Consider the following 12951-nt stretch of genomic DNA (forward strand, 5'->3'; position numbering starts at 1 on the left):
CTGCACAGGGGCACAGACTTCCTTACTAGAACTCAAACATGCAATAAATACATTTACTCACGATTCCATACATACTTATTAAAAAGGTGTATTAAAATTAATAACAATTCAATAAAATCTTAAAAATTTGATCTAAAATTCATTAATTGCTCTGAGGTTTTTGTATCGTTATTATATTTTATTAACCCTCTTACGCCGATTGGACGTATTAAACGTCGAGTCAAAATGTCTCCCGTATGCCGATTGGACGTATCATACGTCGGCTCAAAAAAGTTTTTTAAAAATTTGCGGAAAAATACTTATAGGCCTACCAGCCGAAAATTTTGTATCACGCGCCTTGGGGGATGCTGGGAGTTCACGGATCAAGGCGTTGTTTTGTTTACAATCGCTACGCAGGCGCGCAAGCGCGAATTTCTTTCTTATCGCACTAAAAAGTATCAGTGACACATCTCGGAAATTATTTCGTCACTTTGACATAATTATTGCACCATTTAAATTATCCTTTACATGAAGTATTATATATGAAAAATGTGCGCAATTTTCATGCACAATACAACTAAAAAATACTCATGATTGTAGCTTTTATCAGTTTTGAAATATTTTCATATAAATAACGATAAGTGCAAAAATTTCAACCTTCGGTCAACTTTGACTCTACAGAAATGGGTCGAGAAACGCAATTGTAAGCTAAAACTCTTACATTATAGTAATATTCAATCATTTGCCTTCATTTGCAACAAATTGGTACGTCTCTAGCACAATATTTCGATTTATGGTGAATTTATGAAAAAAACTTTTTCCTTACGTTCGTGCGATAACTCTTCCGATAAATTTTTTCGTGCGATTGTCCTAATGTTTGCACCCTTTTAAATTTGCCGTTACATAAAGTTTTATATATGGAAATGCGCAATTTCCTGCACAATACAACAAAAAACAACCCATGGTTGTAGCTTTTATCAGTTTGAAATATTTTCATATAAATAACGTTAAGTGCAAAAATTTCAACTTTCGGTCAACTTTGACTCTACCGAAATGGTCGAAAAACGCAATTGTAAGCTAAAACTCTTATATTCTAGTAATATTCAATCATTTACCTTAATTTTCAACGACTTGGAAGTCTCTAGCACAATATTTCTATTTATGGTGAATTTATGAAAAAAAAAACATTACGTTCGCGCGGTAACTTCCGAAAAAATCAGAATTTTTTTGTGCGATTGTCGAAATGTTTGCACCATTTAAAATTAGCTGTTACATAAAGTGTTTTATATTCTGAAAATGTGCGTAATTTCATGTAGAATACAACTAAAAATGATTGAAGGTTGTAGCTTTTCTCTTTTTTCGAAATATTTGCATATAAATCACGATAAATAGAAAAAAAAACCACGTTCGGTCAAATTTGACTCTACCGAAATAGTTGAAAAACGCAATTGTAAGCTAAAACTCTTACGGTCTAGTAATATTCTGTCATTTATCTTCATTTTGAAACAAATTTGAAGTCTCTAAAACAATATTGTGATTTATGGTGAATTTTTGAAAAAATATATTTACCTTCACTCCGCGCGCCGATTCGCGGCCGCAAGTCTCCGAAATACGTACATGGCATTATCCTAATATTTGCTCCTTTTCATATTAGCCTTTTTATAGAGTTTCATATATCAAAATGTGCGCAAATCATGAAGAATACAATAAAAAATAATTGAAGGTTGTAGCTTTTTCCATCTTCGAAATATGTCCATATAAAAAAATATATATATTAAAATTTCGACATTCGGTCAAATTTAACTCGTCCGAAATGGTCGAAATCTGCCAATTCTAATCTAAAACTCTTACAGTATCGTAATATTCAATCATTTGTCTTAATTTTGAAACAAATTGGAAGTCTCTAGAAACATTATTTAGAATTACGGTGAATTTTTGAAAAATAACATTTTTTTACGTCCGCTCGTTACGAATTCGTACATCATTTTGTGATAATATTTTTTTCCGGTGTTGCTTTTGTATTGTTTTACAATGTATATATATCAAAATGATCGCAATTTAGTGTACAATACAACGCAAAAAAAAAAAGTAACTGGTTAGCTTTGACCGTTTTCTGCACAGCGTGATTTGAATACAATTATGTATGAATTTTTTTTTCTTTTTTTTCGCTACCATATATCGCATTATTTACATATGATAATGATATTATTTTTCATTTCTGATGGTTGCATTCTAAACTTCAGGCAATGACAAAAAAAGGAGCAAAAATGAACTCTTAATCTTCAAAAGTACGCGCGCTGTAATTTTTTGAAAAAATTATTTTTTTCCACTTCCGCGCTCACTCCAAAACCAGGCCCGGCATACGGGAGACATTTTGATTTTTAGGGCTCCGGCGTAAGAGGGTTAATTAAATCAGATTTCTTTAGAAACGTTAAAAACAAGAACCACTGAAAATGAGAAAGATTCTGACAAAATTTCTTTTATTCTTTTATTACCAAAGGTTGATAGCCTTGCTGTGGTCATACCTTGGGCACTCACACAACACGTGTCCGACAGTTAACACCTTGCACTGTGGGCACTCTGGAGCAGGGTCACGTGGGCTGCTCATCAAGTGCCCATGTGTCAGACGAGTGTGGCCTATACGTAGACGTGTCAAGATTACTTGTGTGTGTCTCTCTCTCTGATATATGGAGCTCCATTTCTTAACATCAGGTTTTATTTGTTTTAGTTTATTACTTTCTGATTCCCTGCTCCATATATTTGCCATTTATTTACAATGATTGTTTTTAATATGAGCTATATAGTCACTAATAGGGATGTTTATACTTGATCTCATCATGTGGACTGCCTCCTTGGCTGCTTTATCAGCTTCTTCGTTCCTTTTATTCCGACATGGGCAGGGATCCAACATATTTCAATATTTCTTCCCTTATTATATATTTATGGAGTAAAAACTTAATCTGTTGCACAATATCATTTCTGGGATTGTACCTGTTAATGGCTTCTATTAGCGCTTCTAGAGCGCTATAAAATCACAAAATATTAAAAGGGGTGTTCTTTGTTATTTCTATGGCCGATGTTTATTGCACATAACTCTGCTGTAAATACAGAAGCATCGTTGGGAAGAGAGAACTGGTATGTTTTGTCCTTGGACACTGTAGCATAACCCACTCCGTATTCTGATTTGGATCCATCCGTATATACTGCGTAATGGGGACCTTTTCGGCTTATTTGCTGCTCTTTGTATGTTTTGTCTATGGGTTTGGTTCTGGAGTATACGAGTAATTTTTTGATAAATATTTTAAGTTAGTGCAAATTTTTTATCTTATTCATCATTCCATGGAGGCGGTAATTTACTATTGAAGTTAGTTGTGAATTTATATTAAGTGACTCAAACAGTCTTCTAGCTCTTATTGGGAAAGGTGGTATATGATTGTTTAATAAATGTATCACGTAATTCAAATAGTTTTTTTGTTGGGGAATCACTACACTGAATCTTTAGGGCCACTCTTCATTGTCACTAACTCTCTATGGAGAGAGAGAGTAGTTCACCACATTCAACCTGTAAAGAAGAGGTTGGTGATGATCTAAAGGCTCCTGAGCATATTCTAAGACCTTCATTGTGAACCGAGTCTAATAATTTCAGTGTTGTGTCTGAAGCCGAGCCGTATATTTCGCTGCCATAATCAATGATAGACAGTACTGTTGCTTTATATAGCAATTGTAAGGGTTTGTCTATCTGCTCCCCATGTAGTGCTTGATAATTTTCTAATTAGATTTAAAGCTTTTTTGCATTTTGATTTTCACGTATGCTATGTGGGCTTTCCAGTTTGAATGAGTGTCAAGTACTAATCCTAAGAATTTTGCTGTTTGGCCAATTGGTATATTATGACTTCCGATTTTCAAATCTATTTCTTCATTTTTCATCCACCTTTTATCTTTGTAGAAAGCGATTGCTTGTGTCTTATGGTTATGGCTAATTTAAATCCTACAGATGATGTCCATTCATCTATTTTTCTTTATAGTTTTGTTAATAATGCTTTCTGCATGTTTAATGCGAGACGCTGAATAATAGATGGCAAAATCATCCATATAAAGGGCAAAGTTGCTTTTAATTCCAGTAGGTAAAGTTTACTAATATCACTTATTGCAAGGGTAAATAGGTGTGCCACTAAGGACACTTCCCTGTGGAACACCATTTTCAAGTGGAAATGTTCTGGACAATGTATCATCAATTCTCACTTGAAAACTGCGTTTTGTCAGAAATTTTTGGATGAATTTGGGTAAATGTCCACGGATGTTGTTATTTTGTAAAGTTTTTAATATAGGATACCTCCATGTAGTATCATAAGCCTTTTCAACATCAAAAAAGACAGCTGCAGTTACCTGTTTTCGTTCAAATCCTCTGCGTATATGGTCTTCTTAGAAAAGAGAGAGAATCTAATGTAGACCTGTACATTGCGACCCGAATTGAGTAGGAGTCAAAATTTTATTTTCTCGAATGTGCCACGTTAGTCGAGCATTCCACCATCTTTTCAAGTAATTTACATAAGCAACTTGTTAGAGATATTGGTCTGTAATTGTTAACATTGCTTGGATCCTTCCCAGGTTTGGGGATAGGAATGATTATAGCTTTACGCCATTCATCAGGAAACAAATTCCGAAGCCATAAATGATTATAAAATTGTAATAAGTATGACTTTGCCAAAGGTGCAAGTGGCATCTCATCTCAAAACAAATACTATCACCTCCAGGAGCAGATTTATTGCGGTTCGAGAGAGCATATTCCAATTCTTCCATATTAAATTTTCTATTATAATATATCTTCCCTTGTTTCAAAATTTATTGTTATTAATTCTATACTATTTTTCTTTGTACGAAAGTGTTCATCCAAATTCTTATCACTACTTACATTTGCTAAGTTTTCTCCTATTATATTGCTTATTTCTTTTGGATTAAGTATTCTCTTCCCATCTTTTAATATCGCATGTCTAGGTGGTTTAACATGGGTACCATTTATTTTTCTGATTTTTTTCCATATTTTTTGTATGGGAGTATTATTTGAGAGATTTGATACGTATTTCCTCCAAGAAATTATTCTTCCTTGAATTACTTCCTTTTTAAATTTTGCAGATATTTTGTTATATACAGGTTTTAAAGTATCAATTTCTAGCAATAATATAGCCATTTTTTGCAAAGTTCCTTCTAATATTGGAAATTTTGTATTTATTTTAGTGAATTTTTTTGTTCAAATTATCTAATCGTCTCCTATGAGTGTTTTGTGTTTATTAACTCTGTTAGCCTATCAGACCACCATGGAACTTTGTGTTTTGTTGGTTGGATGGGGTTTGGTCTTTGGAATGATTTATCTGCAGCATTTTTAATGAAACCAACTAGAAATTTATTAGTTTCATTGTGGTCTTTGAAATATTCAAATGGTGGGATATTTTTAGTATGCTTTTTATATTGTTCCCAATCTGCTTTAAAAATGTTATAATGAGGAACATGTTTTACAGGACTATTATGCAATAAGGAAATTAATATTGGAAAATGATCACTGGTGTGCAGGTCATCAACTGTATTCCAATCCAATCTGTCAACTATGTTTGTTGAACATAGAGTTAAGTCCACCGAGGATAAAGTCCCATGTGTTCTTGAAAAATATGTGGATATTTCATCATCATTTATACAGCAAATGTCGTTTGAATCAATTAAATCTTCTAATTTTTTCCCTGCTTTATTTGAGTTTGTGCAATTACAGTCCCATATTAGGCTATGAGCATTAAAATCACCTAGTATTAATGAAGGTTCCTTTGTATTGACTTTAATAAATCTTTAAGTTTATCAATGTCATAGTTTTTATTTGGTTGGTTGTATAAATTATAAATCACATAATTATCATTTTTAATTTGTATTTTAATACTTGATATTTGCAAGTCAGTAAAGTTTATAAGTAACTTTGTTTGTCATAACATACTTTGTTATGCAACATATATAAGCAGTACCTAGATTTCCTTCTTCCTCTCTAGATGCAGATACTAAGGTATATTTACCTATAGTTGTTATTGTTTTATTCACATTGCTGCAAACATAATACCCATAGGTTCATATTCCTTAAGTAATCGTTGCAATTATCCCAAATGTAATCTGGTCTGGAGGCCATATACGTTCCATTGTATAATGTAATTGTTGAAAATATTATGTTAGTGTGCTATTTTCTCTTTGTGGATCATCAATTTGCATTTTCTCTAAAATTTTACGACATTTATTTGTTTTTCTTTATAAGATATTAGATGTCCAATGCACAGACAGCCTTTTCCGTGAGTGTCCAAACTAGTAGTCTCTCTACTTCTACATTTTATAAAAATTTTTATTGTGTTCGTTAAACTGTCTTTTGTTATATTTCTGTTTTTGTTGCATAATTCTATGAAACATTTATTACATCCACATGTGTTTTTTGTGTGGTGTTCTTTTTTCATTTGCTTTTGCTGCTCCTATTATTGGTGATGGAGTAATCTCTTCTCCCATCACGTAATTATTTTCGTCTATGGTTTGTTCCTGTGCTGTTTCTTTGATGTTCTGGGTTGTTGCTTCCATTGGTTTTATTACTATTTTAGGAGACAATGGGATATTCTTACTTCTTGGTTTGTGCTCTTTCGATGGGTAGTTAGTCTTTGCTTTAACAGACAATTCTCTAATGATTGTTGGTTTTTTGGTTTTGGGCGGAGTCCTCTCCAGGGGTCTCTTTTTATCTTAGCTTCTAGTTCATTATAACTTTCTTCTAACATTTCAGTGATACTTGTATCTCTTGAGATTCTATTTCTTTTAATATCTCAAAAGAATTTGAACAAATAAATATTTGTGCATGTTTCTTGGTTTTTTGCTAAACTGTTTTCTTTATGCAAAGTGGTTATTTTCCTTCCGTTTTTTCTGTTAGGGTTTTAATATTCTTATCCTTTTCCATTTTTGTCTCATTGTTAGAAATTATAGTAGAAAAACGTTTGTTTCCAAGCAGGATCATACATTCCTCTGACTTTTAATTCTAACTTGGCTTCCTTTATGGGCATTCCTGTTCTTTCTTGAAGTAATTTTAATTCTGTGTTGTATATATAATACATACACTCTTTAGATCTTGCATGGTGATTTTGCCCGCAGTTCACACACTTTGGCTCACCACACTTCCACTGTGTGGAATGTTCGTTAGATCCACAATATGCACATACCGCTGTATTACGGCAGTTTTTCTTTGTATGTCCATATTTACTACAGTTTTGGCACTGTAGTGGTTTTGGAATGTACGGTCTTAGTTCTCTGCTTTGGCCCATAATTTTAATTTTTAAAGGTAATTCTTGGCCGTCAAATTTTATTTTTGCTATTCTGAGAGTTTTTCCGTTACTTCTTCTACTGTTTATGTTGTAAATTTCGCAATCTTGGACATTATTATATCTCTTTTTAAGGGAATCTAGCAATATATTTTTTCTAAAGGTTCTCACATCAGGGAGACAATGGCACCCTGTACACTGTTCATGTTGTCATGTTTTTTAATATGTACATTTATATTGTCAATATTTTTTATTGTTAAGTAATTTTCCGATTGGCTTCTAGTTGTGGTTTCAATTAACCACGTTTGGTCTTTTATTAGTCTGAATGACATTTCTGCAGTTGAATATCGATTCAACAAAAAGTTTTCCAGTTTCAATGCAGATATTCTGTTTTCGGTTTCCATAGTAAGGAATCTTGACCAACTTCCACTACCAAAGAGGGAGTCGAAATGGGTCAAGGTTGGATCAACACGATATCTGTTTTTTCTTGTTGGTCTATATGGTAACCAAGTTTTGATACCTTCCTGCTCTTCTCTAACTTGGGGATAGTCCGTTGCCATGCCAGAAGTCATAGTGGGGTTTGGTGTATTTTCCATAGAATAATAATAATATTTTCGTCCAAGATGAGGTCCCTCTCACCAGGGAGGCCCAACTGGGGGAGGAGCAATTTTGTTACATAGTGGTAATTGCTCTGGGATCTTCACTTGGATATACGCCATACCCACAGTGCCTTAAGGGTCGTCAGTCCCAAGAGATCGGACCCAGCACTGTGGGCATGGCTTGACATAAAAATTTCCCCTCGCTCCACCACGTCAGGTACTTTAGTTTTACGGGTGGAGTGGCATGCTGTCCAGCTCCACCCTCCATCAAATTAAAAGAGCATTCAATTCAATAGTCCAAAATCATGCCAAGGTCGTCAACTAAAGAAGAAGAAGGGAAAGGGGAAAATTTAGAAGAGGAGGAGAAAAGGAGTTAAAGGTCCTAATGTTCAGTTGGATCCACAGCAGAGAGCGTAGGCATAAAGGGGCATACTCTCTCTGCAGTGGATCCTTAAGCCCCCCACCTCGTCAAGGAGTTGGGATCAGGGGGAAGATTTCCTGTAAAGCAGAAAAACTAACATTCTGGTTCTAAACCCATCAGGAGGAAAAAAGTATATATAAAAAGTGTGATATATATACATATATATTGTTCTAAATTATCAACATCCCCAAGTCAAAATAACATAACATTAATAAAAAATCAGTAGCCACTCTATGATTCTTCCACTACCTCTATGAAAGATCTCTAAGACTCACAGCTTTCTCTTCCACAAACACTGCTGCCAGCCATTTTTTTCTGCAAACACCTGAAAGTCCGAGAAGTAAGTCATAACAAGCGGATTAAGCCACCCATGCCGAATTTGAATGCCACGAGGCCGGGTATTTACACCGGAACATATGCCATCTACCAGACAGACCGGAAGTAGGGGAAAAGTTGATAAAAGGGCATGCAGCAGAAGATTCATCTACCACACAGATCGGAAGTAGAGGAAAAGTTGATGAAAGGGCATGCAGCAGAAGATTCATCTTTAAACTTTAACTCACCATCTCAACAGCAACAGTCTCACAGGAGCAGAGTGCTCCCCTTCTCCCCTATCTCTTGGAGACTGCTCCACATGTTCAATTGCTCTATTTCTCTATTGTGCTTTACCCCAATAGCACCACCAATGAAGACGGACAAGCTGAGCTATCAGCTTCAGTGGTAACTTAATGGTTTAAGGCAGTCTCCCCTCCTTACATTTCCTGATTCTTTTACGTTTCATGGCTACAAGCAACTTATGGTCCTCAATCACTACCCAAGCATCACTCTCAGCCATTGCACCATGAAACCTGCTACCCCCTTTGTGTGTGGTGATGCTGTAGGTGTCCTCCCATGGTGTTTTGAATCATTAAGTGCCCCGTAGTGATTAGTTTTGCTATAGTGCTGGGATGTAACATTCATCTTGTGTAAGTCATTGTCTTACAGTCCTGTGATTAATCTGTGACACAGCTCCAGCAAAAGGAATGGTGTTTAATCTTCTAAGAATTTTCCGATCCCCTCCACGTGTTTGTAGCCACTGTATTGATGTCATCATCACATCTGTTTGCAGAAGCCCTATTATGTGCCTCATAGTGGAAGTGGATTCTTGTGAATGCATGATTCATGGATTCATCATATCTGGATATTCCGGTCCTCCACTCCAGTCTACAGGAACGAGCCGATCTCGCCGGCTTTAGTTCCCTTAGAGTAATGAAACGTATGTAACCACGTTAAACCTCTGAGTTTACCTAACTTACTTCACTCAGAAACTGGCCCTAAGCTGTCTTCTTTAATTTTTTCGCACTTGTGTCATGGTTCCTTATTTCATTCTTGGCCTTAAATCACTGCGACTCAGATCCATTGATCCGTTGCTCTTGAAAGGAACCACAGACATAACAATATATATATATATATATATATATATATATATATATATATATATATATAATATATATATAATATAATCTCTCTCCCATTAACCTACAAATGTCGTTTAATATCTAATTCGCTCTACCTCGGAATGAATATATTTTCATATTGTTAAACCGAAGGGGAATTTCTTAGTTGATAAGAAATTCTTCGACTCACGGGCGCGACCACGGAACCAAAAAATCAGGACGTACAATGCAACAAAAAGAATTCCCCTTCGGTGAAAAACAAAATCACGGGAAAGTCAAAACCTCGGTTCTCAGGAAGCACCAAACGTACCTTCCTACCCAAAGCAGGTTTCCCGCCCTCTGGAGCCTAGTATTCAAGGTCAGCAAGAGCGTTGCCGTTTTGCTCGCCAGTCCTTAGCCTGGGGAAGCGCGACACCAGAGTAGGATAACAATTGCGCGAGGTACCTTCTTTCCTACAGACGTAGTCGAAACTTACGTAGTGAAGTGTTTAAATAAAGTCAGGTTTGACGTCGGATAGCGTTCGGTAGCGTTATTAAAAAACAGGAGCTCGATTACAAAACATCAGTGGACTTATGGGCAGAGCAGGGCCCTTGGTGTAGAGGAGAGAAGAGGAGAACCCGTTGTTGGTGCCTTCAAGGGCTTCTTCATCAAGGTAAGATTACTATTAATTCTCGTGCATAAAACATATTACATTAAAGACCCAAAAAATCAAACATCACTCTGTCTGGCGAGTTGGCAGAATGCATTTCGCACGTGAAAAGAAAAAATGAAAAGAAAAGTGACCCAAACACAGAGGAAACAGACATCAAAATCTACGTTGAATTCAAGAAAAGCCATTCTGAGGGAGCAATAGGTCACCATTTTGTCTCGTCAATGAAATACACATCCGAATCTACAATCAGGTACAGGTGTTTGCAAAGCACGTCTCCCAGAATAGCGCGTGCATACAATTGTAAGACTTGAACCTTGAGAATATATACATATAAAAATAACACACATACATACATAACACATACACATATATATATATATATCTATATATATTATATTTATATATTATGTATTTATACACAAATATTATGTATATATATATTATAATATATATATATATATATATTGTATATATATATAGATATGTGTGTGTGTGTGTGTATAATAATAATATATGTATATGTATATGTATAGTTATAATGGTATATATATATATATATATACATGTATATTTAATACATAATTCTTCTAGTCTATAAGGGAATGATCGAGTAACAAAAAATTAGCATTTGTAGGTTTCTTTGTGCTGACACGGTTTTCTGTACAGCAAAAATACCAATAAATCATCTGAAAACAGACATCACTCATACTTGGGGAAGGTGAAAAATCTATTTAAAAAAACTAAGAATACTAAACTCTCGAAGTCTGCAACAAAGGCACACATGTCGAGTGACCGATTCAATACAATATCCGTCACTAGAAAACCAAATCTCCCAGAAATACAACATTGAACTTCACTGCTGATGAACGGATTGGAGTGCCTTAAGGAACCAGGAAGTAAGAACTAGTAAAACAGGTTCCTGCTCTGCGTCAAGGGTTCGGCCACTAAATAAAAAAAAAGGGGGGGGAGGGGGAAGAAAAAAATACTTGAAGAAGCTGATACGTTTCCAGGCACTGGCTCTATGAAAGGAAATAAAATGGAAGGGTCGACAAACGTTCAGGAAAATGGTCAAATTCTTTACATTAGCTATATCAATTGTCAGTTTCCGAAGCTAAACGTTGGTTCTTTGACAAGAGCGATTAGTCATCAAAGTATCAATTTTTTTTAATATAGATTTTTCACCTTCCCCACGTATGAGTGATATCTATTTTCAGATTATTTTTTAAGTATTTTTGCTGTACAGAAAACACTGTCAGTCAACAAAGAAACCTACAAATACTAATTTTCTGTTATTCGATCATTCCCTTATAGACTAGAAGAAGTATGTATTAAATACTTATATATATATATATATATTATACATATATATATAGTATATATATATATATTTTGATATGAATATATATATGAATACTATATTTTTATATATTATATATATTCTCAATGTTTGTAGGCTATATGTATATATATTCTCAATGTTTGTAGTCTTATAATTGTATGACAGGAAATTCTAGGAAGCGAAAGGAAACGAGTTAAGACTAGAGCTCTATATCGTGAGTCGCATCCGTTATGTACTATCTAAACCAGTTTCTTAAGCTTATTAAAATTACTCATGTAGCGGACCCCTTATTATGATAATTTCCGTCTTGGGTTTAAAAAGTGTTTACAGGGTATGATATATAGTACTAAAATTGCTACTTAATTATTCATTAATGGCATATCTTCAACATTTTACTTAAAATAACTTTCCAACATTATTAATTTTGCAATTTTGCCCACAAATTTTAGTGAAGTTAACAGCACAGCTTCCTCCTCACATCTCGAACCGTATACTTAAAGCGACGAATGGTGCTGCTTTTGCCGATTCTTTACTCTTGGAATATCTGGCGCCAATCTGCTGAGCTTCAGTCGCATGTCGGTTCGACACTGAACCGGTCATGTGTTATTGGGAACGGCATCAAGTGCCTCAAAGCAATTGCAGCAAGTACAGGGTACTACCCTGGTTGGACTTGAGCACAAAATTCAGCCAGACTTCTTTCCATGGCAAATTCTGACTAGGGTGAAACACAGCATGGACTGGCCAACTCACCGGCGATCACGGCTGGACTACCCTCCGAAAAAGTACTTATAACGCGTCCTGACACCGGAGATGGTCATCAGATTAGATTAGATTAGATTATAAAATTTTTGGCACATAGCCAAGCGCCGGAGCCGAGGGGCCATTCAGCGCATTTATATCTTTAAGAATAAAAGTCACTGTCGTACAAACAAACATACATACAACCGATTAACATACAAATCATTCATTCATAAAAACCAAACAAGAAACCTAAAACAATTAAGAGAAAATTACAATTCATAAAAAAGACCAATATTTTTCAAAAATGTCATAATTTGCTCTGCCTGAGCACCTTCACCTAAAATATCGGCCAGAGTCTTATTTGCCAGCAAACAAGCTCTACGGTTGGTTTCAAAATGAGGGCACTCCACCAAAATATGCACCACAGTCAAATCCACATGACAAGTGGAACAGCGAGGAACC

The 12951-nt window shown here is 35.1% G+C and overlaps 1 protein-coding gene across 2 annotated transcripts in view; it reads left to right on the forward strand.

Annotated features, from left to right (window-relative positions):
* LOC135195025 (uncharacterized) overlaps window positions 1–12951 on the forward strand; it is a 39079-nt gene that overhangs the window by 2556 nt on the left and 23572 nt on the right. Inside the window, exon 1 of one of the 2 annotated variants that reach the window (XM_064221331.1) lies at window positions 10007–10409. The exons of the other annotated variant lie outside the window; for it this stretch is intronic. The gene's annotated coding sequence lies outside the window, so the exon portion shown is untranslated. Of the gene's footprint in view, window positions 1–10006; window positions 10410–12951 lie in introns of those variants that run through there. 2 annotated transcript variants of the gene reach the window in all.

The sequence above is a fragment of the Macrobrachium nipponense genome, chromosome 15, assembly GCF_015104395.2.
Source record: "Macrobrachium nipponense isolate FS-2020 chromosome 15, ASM1510439v2, whole genome shotgun sequence".
Taxonomy (NCBI): domain Eukaryota; kingdom Metazoa; phylum Arthropoda; class Malacostraca; order Decapoda; family Palaemonidae; genus Macrobrachium; species Macrobrachium nipponense.